The 13,360-nt window shown below is 38.0% G+C and overlaps 1 protein-coding gene and 1 long non-coding RNA gene across 2 annotated transcripts in view; both read right to left on the minus strand.

Annotated features, from left to right (window-relative positions):
* Positions 1 to 13,360, minus strand: part of LOC113435038 (uncharacterized) — a 274,736-nt gene that overhangs the window by 258,929 nt on the left and 2,447 nt on the right. Inside the window, exons 2-6 of the long non-coding RNA XR_003373878.2 lie at positions 12,102 to 12,243; positions 10,797 to 10,937; positions 9,440 to 9,554; positions 7,267 to 7,308; positions 2,589 to 3,596 (exon numbers count right to left, since the gene is read on the minus strand). This is a non-coding gene — a long non-coding RNA (uncharacterized LOC113435038). The remainder of the gene's footprint in view (positions 1 to 2,588; positions 3,597 to 7,266; positions 7,309 to 9,439; positions 9,555 to 10,796; positions 10,938 to 12,101; positions 12,244 to 13,360) is intronic.
* XRCC3 (X-ray repair cross complementing 3) overlaps positions 1 to 13,360 on the minus strand; it is a 624,633-nt gene that overhangs the window by 93,685 nt on the left and 517,588 nt on the right. The window lies entirely within an intron of this gene.

Below are 13,360 nucleotides of genomic sequence, written 5' to 3' on the forward strand. Positions count from 1 at the left end.
TTGTTTGTCCCTGTCTTCTATTTTTAGCTTGTTTGGGCTAACACACAACTGTTTAAAGCATCAATTTACCTGTATATTCAAAGAGGATATGAATGGTTAGTTTAAAAACATGTAATTTAGGAAATATCCATTTACTTCAATTTATCTAAACTTCTTCTGTTGAATTATACAGTAGAACTGTACTGATTGGAAGTTTGCTAAAGAGATTGTGTGCTCTTCTTTTATTTAAATAAACAGGATGGGCAGCATAATCTGCCTGACCTGTTTCTACTGCTAAAATATAGTGCTTTGCATCTCTGGATTTTTATTTTATTTTAGAGATAGAAACCCAACAGAAGGCATTTTTGTTATATATAACAATCTGCTTGAGTCATAAGATGTCTGTATTTCAAATTTACCAGCATGCATACAAGCAGATGAAGGCTGCAAAGTTTAAGTTCTGCATTATCCGTCTTAGCCTTTTTGGCCAAAATTGTAATTATTTTAATTGCAGATGGAATTAGGGAGTAAAAAAGGGATGTTGAGTATGTCTTAATTGAATGTATGGCTTAACATATGTGCATACAATGCTAATATTGAAAAAAATCACATCCTTCAAAGTATTACTAATAGCTATAGGTGAGTTGCATTCCTTATCCCACCATTTTGTGTCCTACTACTATTCAAAATAATTCACCTGCCAACTATTTCCTAATCTATGTCTTCTGTTCATTTACAGAAAACATAATAAAAACCCAGCAAAACAAAACACTTTCTCAATAGTATTAAAACAGCAGCCAACTTACAAATATATTCCTAACATGGTTTTTAAAAGATTTCCCAATATTTTATTTTATTTGATACTGCCTAACTTCTAAGGGACTCTGCACAGCTCAGTAAGTATATTGATCAAAAGGCAAAGCAGAAAAGAAGAAAGAGGAAAATGGTGAATCTACTAGGCAGCACATTTACAAACATCCTCTGGAGGCTCCAGCTAACCAAGCTCAAGGCCTAGGAAAATATGGCCCTCCAGAAATCCATCAGATAGGAATCATTAAAGGAAGGCATACTATTACACTTAAATGCAGTGTCTTCCATCCAATGGCCATGGAGAAGCATAACTGATAACAGATAATCAGAGTTGGAAGGGACTTCTGTAGGTCATCTAGTCCAACCCCCTGCCCAAGCAGAAGACCCTACACCATTTCTAACAGATGGGAGTCCAATCTCTTCTTGAGGGTCTCAAGTGATGGCACTCCCACAACTTCCGAGGGCAAGCTATTCCATTGGTTGATTGTTCTTATTGTCAGAAAAACATAAGGGCTCAAAGACTTTCAAATCTGAAAGTCGCTTACAAGATCAGAATCTTAGTTTCATGACTACACATTGCCCTCTAGGCTGAATTTCTCATAATGCTTGGCTGTGGCTTCTTATAGCTGAAACCTCTCCCTCACACCCCACCCCCTTGCCAAAAACTGGAGGGTTCCAGGAAAAAGAATGGGCATATTGACAAAACTGCATTATTTTGCAGGATCAAACAATGGTTAATTCAAAATTAACAAGTGCAGTTTCATGTTTTTATATTGGTAGTGATACTGACAAAACTGACTAAGGACAGCTATTTCAAGCTGCCATGGGGCAGAATGGTATTTACAGCTAAGAGTATTATATAACATATTCAGTCCACAATACAGACGAGAACTATCAGTGCTTATTAGGTTTGTTTTTCACAGTGCATTTGTACAACAGGTTTATAACCTTGAACAATATAGGAATTTATCTTTGAATGAAATAAAACAAAAAATACCCTTAGGGCAAACAAAAATATATCTAGTATGAAATTAAATGTTTAAAGGTCAAGGACACTTCCATTTTAGAATATTCTTAAAACTAACCTACTCTATTTCAACAAAATGTACAAAAATCAAATGTTGATTATATCCTAGACATTCTTATTCTCATAGCAGAAGTGCTAATTGGGGGGGTGTAAGTGAAATTCACTAAGTGAATGAACAACAATTTAGATATTATACACATGATTAAGATGGGCCACAAATAAATTTAATAAATACATACATAAAAAATAACGATCAACTCTATCTGCAAAGCCAATTCAGCCTAACTTCATTATCATAGAATCTTAAGAAAGGGTAACAAAATAGAAAATCACTTGATCACATTTTTACTGAATACTTTCTTTTGCCATTTTGGTTTTTTTAACCTCATTTGTTATCTGATTGTTCTAGGACCAAGGATGGCAGCAGCCTGCCAGAATCTCAGAAGAGATATGGAAAAACTTGTGAAATTATAAGAAAAATTATACATTCTTATACAATTGTTTTTCAATGAAGCCTGGGAGTATCTGATTGTGTATGTGACTGAGATCCATGCCAACTTGTGGCAATGCATGCTACATTTTTATCTGCAATCTAGCATCAGTGGTGGTATTCTACCGGTTCGTCCCGGTTCTGCTGAGCCGGTTGTGGCGATGAGCAGTGGAGACCGAATCGGTTCTTTCCACTGCTCTGCTGTTGGGCCTGCCCACCCGCCCAGGCTCCCATATTCACCTTTATGCTCTGAATTTCAAGCGCAGCTGCTTTGCGCAGCACAGCAGAGTGCTGCGTGGCTGTTGAAGTGACTGGGATCATGCAGGTGAGTTAGAATGCCTCTGTGCCTGTGCAAAGTGTGCGTTTGGTGCATACGCGCGCAAAGTGCACCCACCAAGCCACGCCCACCAAACCGGTGGTAAAAATATTTGAATCCCACCACTGTCTAGCATGCAATTGATATTTCAATACATTCAGCAGTCTTAAATTCTCCCATTCGGCTCAGGTTTTATTTCCCCGCACATCTACAGTTCAGGTTCATGCAACCTTGCAGTTTTATCATCAATGTTGTCATCAATGTTCAGTTTTAGGTAGTGGGTTAGCATATATCTGATAGTTTATTGACAAAATACTTATCTGAGAGGATGGAAAGAGCCAATCTACTGCTACTATCTAAAAGCATTCAGCTTTCAGATTTTTTCCCTTGTGATGTGACTTTGTAGCTGTGTCAGCTGGCAAACATTTTCCTTAGGTTCCTTTAAGTAGAAACTATTTTGGTGGGGTTTGATTTTGGTTGGCTAGATTTTATGGTCTTATGTTAGTCTAGAATAGATCCTGCTGTTTTTAACATGCTTTATCTACTATATTATGTTCTGAAGTTTTCTGTAGTGTATCCTGGAACCTGAACCCTAGGAATGCTAAATATAGCATTATATTTTAGATAACTGTGTTGTATAATGTCGTTATGTAGTACTGCATGCCATTTTGGTAGCTGGGCAATTAAAGAGCAGCAATTAAAAGAAAGTAGTGAAAAAAGTATCTAATAAATAAATAAGTAAAAAATATCGATTACGTCTAGGAAATATAGATTAATAAAATATTCGGCACACTTCTTGAACACCACATTTATTCACTCCACGACAAATGGCAGATTACCACTGTGCTAATGATGCACACTGCTTACAGAATAATTAGTTTCCCATGATGTAGCGCAGCTCGTTTACAGCTAGGATGACAGTTCAAAAATTCATACTGAAGATTGCAAGTTTTAATGATGCTGAGCCTTGGTTCCTGAAATAACATAATCTTAATTAGACCAACAACAAACCATTTTTTAATAAAATACTTATACTTTACTGGAAAATTATGATTTAAAATGATGGGGGGAAAACATCAAAGTCAATTATAATATGACATATTCCACTGGGCACTACCTAATTTTGTTTTCTCATCGGAAGATTCCACCAAATGTTCCTCAATTTTACGCCCCAAATTTGCTCCAGAGTGTCATAACACAGGGGTCGTCAACCTTTTGGATCTCAGGGACCACCAAACTCATACTTTTAAATCCCGAGGACCACTAATACGAATTTTTTTTAAAGCTAATATATTTAATATAATTTTTATGTTAAATGTATGTATGTATGTATGGATGGATGGATGGTAGGTATTCAGCTTTGTTCGGGTATTTTCCCATGTCATTATAGTTGTGCTTTTAAAGTTGTAGCAACGTTTCGGCAGAATCTCATCTGCCATCATCAGGCTTCTGTATAGTGTTCGTTTGTGAGTTTCCCAGCCGTTTCTGTTTTAAATTTGGTGCTAGCCTACGTTGTGCCAGAACGGTTTTTTCTTCATCCTGATTGGTTGGGAGTCTTGGTCTGTGTTTATTGGTCTTGGAGTTTGCTGTGTTCTGCTTGATTGCTGTTTCTAATATCTTCTGTCTGTTTTGTAGCTTTTTTTGTCTTGATTGGCTGGCAACATTGTGTTTCTTGTATTGGAAGCTTTTAGTGCAGCTTGGCTCCGAGTAAATGGACAGCTATCATTTATTAGGAAGCTAGGTTTCATCTGGGTGGTTGGTTAGGGTGTGTTTGAGCTGGAGGTATCTGTTTGTGCCCAGGTGTTTGCCTGGCTTGTGGTGTGGAGATTTTTTTGTTTGAGAGTGCAGGCTTCCAGATAATTGACAGTCTGGGGGAGTCATCTCTTCTTTTCATGCTTTCAGGTCTTTTTTCAATCTCTATGGCTTCTCTGATAATTCTGTAGCTGGGGTTTTCTATAGTGGCTAGGGTTTTGGTGCCATTGAAGTCGATGCTATGACCTGTGGCTTTCATGTGTTGGACTAGTGAGGAAGTGTGTTCCAGCTTTTTTACTGCATTTTTGTGTTCATCTAGGCGGGTACTTATTCTATTGGTCTGTCCAATGTATGTGGCCGGGCATGATGCATAGGGGACTTCATATATGCCTTCGTTTTCCAGGTCAATTTTGGAAGATCTGCAGCTGAGGAAAAGCTGGGGGGGTGGGGAGGGCTCTTCCAGCCTCACCTGGAGACAGGAAAGGAAAGGTGTCCCTAGGAGTACTTTGCTTGCTTTAGCACTTCGCTGCCAAACCCAGCCAGCCAGTGATTATTTGGGGGCGGGGGAGAGAGAGAGAGAAAGCATCTCTTGCATTACCCAGAGAGGAAAGGAGGCGAAACAAAACTCACTCTTTCACTGAGACCTACATAATGCCAATCTACCATGTTCCAGGAGTTCTTTGAAATCATCAAACTTGCAGTTCCTGTGCCTCCCAGCTCAGGTCCCTGAGATGTATGCTCCAACACAGGGTGGTGGTGGCAACAACAGTCCCTTCCCCCAGCTCCCGCTGTCAGCTCTCCCCATTAGTTTTCTAGCTTTGAATTGCTCCCGGCTCTCTTTCTTTCCTCCCCACTCACCCACGTGCAGGCAGGAAAGGAAAGGGAGATGGAGCCATGCACAGCTCTTCCCTTTTTCAGCTCTTACTGCCTCTCCCAACATCGAAGCCTCAGAAATGCAGGCAAAGCCGCCACAGCAGTAGCACCCTGAGTTGCTTGCTTCTCCACTACTGCCTCCTCCTCCTCCAGCACCACTTCCTTCTCTGGGTAGGGTGATTCTTAACTGAGCATGCTAAGGAAACTCAGGACGCTACTGCTGCGGCGGCTTTACCTGCGTCTCCGAGGCTTCGATGTTGGGAGAGGCAGCGAGGGGTGGGAGAGTGGAGAGCTGAGCATGGCTCTGTCTCCCTTTCCTGCCTGCACATGGGCGCAGGGGCGGGGGGAGGAAAGAGAGACGGGAGCAATTCAAAGCTAGAGAACTAATGGGGAGAGCTAACAGCAGGCGCTGGGGGAGGGGACTACTGTTGCTGCCGGCGCCGGGTGTAGGAGCTGGTTGGCGCATGCATCTCAGGGACCTGACTCTGGGGTCCCTCGGAGAGCTGGGAGGCACGAGACCTGCATGGCCCAGATTAATTGCTTTTGGGGGCTATTTCTTCTGTGGCCCACCAAAATTTTGCCATGGCCCCCCAGTGGGCCAAGGCCCACCGGTTGGTGACCGCTGTCATAGCAGACCTAAGTTATACATATGAGATTGAACTAGGAAAGAAGATCATACATCTATCAATTATTCTGATACAGAAGTATAACTCTGAATTCTCCAAAGTTTGTTCCTTTTGCTCATTGTGCCTGATGAACTCTGAATAGATATGCAAATCTAAGTGTTATTTTATACAAACACATAATATGCTACAATCTAGATAAAATAGCATAATGCTGTGCATGTTTACTTGGTAATCAATCACACTGTATTCAATGTTTCACTTTGTAATACTTATGAACTACAGCATTTTTGCACTTCACCCATTTCCTTCATTAATACATGGCTGTCAGAACCAGCATATGAAGGACGCAATAACTATATAATTATAATCAGTCCTTTTATTATCTAGTAGCAGTTTTAACAGGCCTCAGCCAAGTAACAGATTTGCTTTTTCTAGCATGGAATTGTTATAACTGCTTACAACACAAGAATGTGAACACCAGCTACAAAGCACAGCGAGAACTGCAGCTAGATTCTTTCAGGTATGTATGTTGTGAAAGATGATAGTTTAATTAATTTAAATATTTAAAATTAAATATTACTTAAGTTTAAATTAATTATGCATAAAATAATGTATATTCAAAAATAATGCTATTTGCAAAAAAGAAAAAATCAAAAAAGTGGAAAAACATGATTATGAGTAAGAGTTTAAATTGTTATCTAGATAAGAAAGACAGTGATTTAATTTAAATCTAATACCAAACGGACTGGATACAGATTTTAAACCTATAAAATACCAGTAGTTTCCCCTTGTTATGTGTTTCACTTAGTTTAGCAAACTGACAAGAGCTAACCTCTACCCATCCCCTGAATATTTTATTAAGAGTTGCTTTGGATAATGAAATGGATAGCATATAAATTTAACAAATAAACTGGCTTGGATAATCCAATTTAATGGGTTAAGTAGTGGCCTCAGGAAGAGCATCTGGTCAGTGAAGACTCAACTTCATCCAGTCATCCCAATTCTACCCCGAATTAAGGGGTTACAGGGTGATAAAAAGGGAGTTTTTTTATTGGGTTAAGAGGAAAGGGGATACAATCATAAAAGTCACTGATGGTTTTTAGAGCTACTCTTTACTTTTCCATATATCACACTATTTTAGTTTCCACCATGTGGAAAGAAGGAGCCCAGCTAGCCTAGATTCATGCCAAGTAAAATGTGAATCTTATTTAATGGCTATATATATTAAGAAAATCTTAGATTCAGAAGAAGTATCATTACTTTCAGAGGTTTATGTACACGTTTGGTACTAACAATAAATGCAGAACCACTGTCAAGTTCTACATTAAGATCTTAATTAATGAAATGTAATTATGACAGATCTATATGCTTTTCCAATTATACTAGCACTTACTCTTCTCTTTTTCCGCTGCTCTTCTTTCCGCTGCATTTTTACCTATGGATAAAGGAATTTCATTATTAAAAGGTAAAACAATAGTTCCTAATATATTCAGAGACATAGATCGCATCAGGACAAAGCTATATTTCAAGAAAAAAAAATGTATACATGAACCCGAAAAGTCAATTACAAAAAAATCTGTAAATTTAATACCAAAAATTTTGTAGTCATAGATGAAAAATCTTATTTCACTGAAAGTTTGGATTACCTTTCAATGATTTTGAATTATTTATTCAATTTAACAATTTGTTTTTTGGTTATTTTGACACTAATGTCACTAATGCCTTGAAATTACACATTTATTACAGATTGCTAAATAATACATATTAGGTCCAAAACCAGTAACCTGATTTTATAAGAATTTGAAGAAATAAGATTGTTGGTATAATTTTTGCAAAATTTGAGGCAAGTTTGATATCCATTAATTGTCTGAATGCTTCAGGTAATGTTTTATTAAGGATTGGTTACAATCACTATGAGACAGTACTAACGATGCAATTCAAGAGTTGGAATGTTAATTCACATGGCTTCATCTTGCTTTCCTCTTATGATATTTTTGTGCTAAAATCCACAGAAATCTTTGAATTAGAGATGAAGATGTTGTTCTTGAAACCTATGTATGTTTTGAAGCAGTAAATAGGTAATGGACTGTCAACATCTACATTTTTAATAGAATGATCAGGAAAAGCTTAATGTCATATTATCACATGTATTTTGTTGATTTGTTTTATATAATAAAAAATGAAATTCCTTGATTGAGCTTCAACAGCAAAAATTGCTTCAGTTATATATAAATACCTCTGTACAATGAATATAATACAAGGCAAAAAGGGAAAATACGGTAATCTTGTATAAGAAACTTTGATCTATTTTCAGTCAACTAAAGATATACCATAAATCAAATGGAATGCATAATCTTTTATTGTACTTAAGTTATTTGGATGCAATTAAACTTAAGACAAGAAGCCACAACACAAATTTGGGAATAGACTGTCAGGCCACAGATCATTAAAAAATCAATTGAAGCTTCCGCATAATAATTTCATTAATATAATCAGTTTGTAGTATATTAATTATCTACATCTAGCTTAATAAAAATTATTTATATGGATGCCAAAAGTTACTCAATAGCTGAGTATTGTAATTTTGTCTTCTATGTCAAATGAAGAAAAAAGAAAGAAGAGCTAGTTTATTCATTAAATTTATATGCCACCCCTTTCAGTGCTATAGCAACTTTGTGTGGCTTAAAGCATAATAAAATATACAAAACTGTGAAAAATTAGGAAAGATTAAATAAAGACTAAAAAGCAAAAGGACAGGTGACAGGGAGTGGGGATTTTTCCTCTACCCTGTGAGCCACCCCAGCATAAAGTGCCTCTATCAGGGCCCCAAGCCAGCTGACAGAGCCAGGTTTTAAGGCTCTTCTAGAAGGACAGGAATGTGGAGGCCAATTCCACCTCCAATGGGATTATATTTCAAAGGGAGGGGCCACAGCAGGAAAGACTCTTCTTTTAGACCCCACCAGGCAAAATTCTTTGGCAGATGGGATCTGAAATAGGCTTCTTCTGCTGAAGTGAATGGGATGGGCTAATCCTAGCACAGTGAGATAGTTCCTCAAGATACCCTGCACTCATGCTTTAAAGGTGACAACTAACACCTTAAATTAGACTCGAAAGCAAACTGGCAACTAATGCAGCTCGAACAACAACAGTGTTAAATGTACCACCCAAGGAGCCTTCAGAACTATCTACGCAACTGTGTTCTGTAGTAGTTGTAACTTAATAGCCTTCAAGGGTAGCTCCGTGTAGAGTGTGTTGCTGTAATCCAAGTAAGAGATGACCAGGGCATGAATGACTGCACACAGTTTAGTGTAGCAGTTAAGGTGCTGACCTAGAAACCAAGACACAGTGAGGTCTACTCATGCCTTAGTCATGAAAGCCAGCTAGGTGACCTTTTGTCCAGCCCTACCCACGCCAAAGGATTGTTGTTGTTGGGAAAATAGGAGTATTAGATATTTTCACCACCTTGAGTTACTTATAAAGTAATAAAGGTGGTATAAAAATCTAATAAATAAATCCCAAACTGCATATGTAACTAGAGTTCCAGAATACAAGCATATAAACTTTACCTCCAAATTCAAGTCTGTAAAAAACGTATCCCGTTAAGATTGCAGAAAACACGATAGGCTGAATTTCTTTTGAAGGTTTATACATAGCCCACAACTTTGAAACATTAGCCAGCATCTGTAAGTAGGAAGCAAACAACAGTATTTGAAAATAAACTAGTGCTTACTGGTTTATTAAATGTATGTAACTTTTATATTTAAATTTATATTATAATTAGGGACCTACAGACACTCCTCTGTATATGGAGGCTTTATTCAGAATGTAATTAGCTTGTCCTTCATTTACCCAAGAAAGTAAGAGTTCTTTTGGATCCCACTTGAAATCTATTATCTTGTAATTTGCCAGTGATTTGCTACAAGCCACCGAGCATGAAACCAAAAGCCAACCCTTATTAAATTTATTTCTCCAGCCTAGCAAACAGCATCCAGTTTATTGGACCTTTTTATGAGTTAACCATAAACTACATTAAGTGTACCTAGCCAATTGTGGATCTTTCGTGAAACTATGGCTACCCAAGCCATAGCTTAGATTCTACAAGAGCAAAAAGCTCAAGATGAAGCAGCTTTATATATTATTTTCCATCCTACAACAGATATCTCCAGGACATAAATCAAAATACAACACATCTGTATACCACACTGGCAACGCCAACCTACAGTTTTTATAATAGCTTCATGTAGTATATCTCCCCTAATAAATTTGTACAGCTTTTCCGTAAAGTGAATAAAAGGTATGTATCAAAAGATGATAGCAACTTCCACCTCTAGTGGCAATGGATTTCATATACTCTAGGACTGGTTACCCAAGGCTCAGACACAGGTAGGAACTGCAGCTCAGGAAAATGTATTCCTTTAAATAGCTTGTTAGTTGGATAAGATGCTACCAGTTTTTGCCATCATAGACTAAACAAGGCTCTCCTACTACAAAGTAGGGCGCGAGTGAAAGTGGTGGGTAGTAAGTCCTCTAACATAGGGGTCTCCAATCTTGGCCACTTAAAGCCTGGCAGACTTCAACTCCCAGAAATCCCCAGCCAGCTGGCTGGGGAATTCTGGGAATTGAAGTCCCCCCAGGCTTCAAGCAGCCAAGGTTGGAGACCCTGCTTTAATACGTCTTTCTCTATACTCCCAATCCTTCCCCTGCTGTCATAATAGCTGGGACTGGTCTATGACTATACAGTATCTTTTGTGCTCCCTAGACCCATCCCGGTAACCTTCCCCAACAAACGGTGCGTTGATTTCGTTCGCAAACGATCGAGACATTCGCATGGCGCCTGACGGGGCGCTGACAGGCAGCAAAAGGGTAAAAAAAAAAAAGTCTCTTAGCCAACCCGCTATTCCCAAATGGTAACATCAAACCCACCTTCAAAGTCAGAGAAACCCCAGGAAAGAAAGGTCACAAACGGATGATTGTAAAGTAAGAATGCCGCAAGGGTTGCTGGGTACGGAAACAGCGTTTCCCTAGAACGGCTCTTCATCCCGCTTCGCCCGCCTACAGCTCCCCCTGTTTAGGAGAAAAGAAAAGAGTCGCTTCCAGTCCCGCAATGGCTGTACGTTGCCGGAAAAGAAACCTTGGTCTGGCTTGTTTTCTGCAGATTTCAGTTCTTCCGAATAACGGACAATTCGTGGCACAGACACCGATGTGCAAGGAAGCCCTGTTATTTCTGTTTCTCCACGGGCAGGAGCATTAGCTGCCACTTGAGTTTAGAATACATTTACGGTTTCAGTTAGATTCAGTGTGTAGAGAGAAGTAAGCCTGCCAAAGAGTATATATCCAAGAGAGGCTGAAATAACCAGGCGGATTAATTCCGTTTTATTTGATTAATTGACACTGTATTTTAAGTCGACTTGAATAGAATTGGGCTGTCCTCCTGGCTAACGCTTTGTATAGTCTGCTATGTCTCTGTTAATTCATGTAAGACTAAGATGTATGATTTTCCTCGAATGATACACTCCTATAAATTCAGTGTGTCTCTCATCCCAAAAATATGCATAAAATGTGCTTGTTTTGGCTTACATTTTACAGTCAAAGCTTAAAGTATACACTTTTCACTTCAAGAATATGCCATACTGATTTCAATAGAATTTACTCCTAAGTAAAAATGTATAAAATTACTACCTTAATCATCACAGTTCTTTTAAAGTACAATATATTAAATATTCATCATAGAAATGCAGCCTATTGCAGCAAATGGTTAATTTTTTTTTGTAAAATCACTTACTATTCACAATTAAGAATTGCAGCTTTGATTGTTGTAACATGGGATGATCTCAAAATCGAACTTTCTTCACAACATAAACTGCATATAATATTGTTAGGAATGGAAGAAATCCAGTCTTCAACTTGATCACATCCTGGTTTACTCGAAATTAATAGCTAAAGGGAAACTTATGACAGCTTCAGTCCAATCCAGCATCAGATTGGGAAAGACTGAATCAGAACCTTCATAAACTAAATGCCATTTTTATTCCATGATCCACACCATTCTGAATACTGAGACATGTCAGAATAATTCATCCTAGTCAAGTATCACTGGCCATGCTGATTTGAATGTGGTTAGGATTGTCCAGCACTTCTGGAAGGCCCCAGGTTGGAGAACACAGCTTAAAATAAACATTGCACATCATTTTTAAAATGATATGTCATTTGACTCTCAATGGGATTTACCTCTGTATAAGCACGCATAACATGAAGTGCAGATTCATAAATCTCTTCAGCTCACTCGCTGTACTTTCAATTTATCTGTGCAAGAGCTTGTTTTTATCATAAATCTGCAGGTTAGTTGTAGATCTGACAGATTGCAGGATGTCTGGTTTGGCAGGTGAATATTACATAGAAGGAAGGGAAGACAAGTCTGTTGAATTTATTTCAGCTGTTGAGACATGTTGCTGAGATAGTTTGAGGCTTATATTAAATTCAGATAGTTAGCAATAAAAGATAGGAATACTCAATTTTAAACTGTAATCCTAATCTTACTGGAGGGGATTCATGGGATGTAGTTTTATAGGTTTTGTGAAACTATAGATCATCGTTTTTTGAAATGCATTGTTAAACTAGATTCATTGCAAAATACTAACTTGTGATTAATTGAACCACAGTTCATTATTTTAACTGGGTTTATATCACACGCTAAACTGCAAGTTAGCTTGATATTTTAGTTTAGCATTTTGTGTAAATCTAGCTGTAAACTAGAATGGCTGAACACTTTTATAAAATTCCAGAGAACAAATTACAGTGGTACCTTAGTACTCATCTTTAATTTGTTCCAGGAGGTGCGATGAGTCCAAAAACCATGAGTACCAAACAAAATTTTCCCATAAGGAATAATAATATAGTGAGTTACAAGGCAACTCACACTGACAAGTTCTAGTTTATGCATTGAGTAGCAAACAAATGATAAGTACAGGGACATTTTCACATAAAAATGCCTTGAGTACCAAATTCGATGAGTTTCAAAGCAGTTGAGTACCAAGATACCACTGTACTATAGTGGAATAGCTGTAGTACTAATTAAGGACACTTTGCAGTTAAACAAATACTAGTTTGTAGATGAACAAAGTCTAAATTAGAATTACAATACAAACTGCAATCTTGTTTATATCCAAACTAGCTCTATACCCCTGCTTCGCTATGTGATCAGGCTTATGGAAACTGAAACAGTATTTGCTGTGAGCAAGAAGACAGCAAGGAGGCTGGGTGTGGCTTAGCTCAACTGTTTTGTACTAAAAGTGGTTGCTGGTGTGAAATTAAAACTGAAATTCCTCTCCTCTGCTTGTATGTTGCATTTGGAACAGATTTCTTTTCAGGTGGGGGGGGCATAGAACTCCTTAGCATCAGAGCGTGTTAATAATAATATACGAAATACTAATGCTCTGATCGTCATTTCAAAAAACCCTTTCTTAGTGAGCACCTAGAAGCCAAGAGGA

The sequence above is a fragment of the Pseudonaja textilis genome, chromosome 1, assembly GCF_049901715.1.
Source record: "Pseudonaja textilis isolate UNSWEBS1 chromosome 1, rPseTex1.2, whole genome shotgun sequence".
In the NCBI taxonomy this organism is placed as follows: domain Eukaryota; kingdom Metazoa; phylum Chordata; class Lepidosauria; order Squamata; family Elapidae; genus Pseudonaja; species Pseudonaja textilis.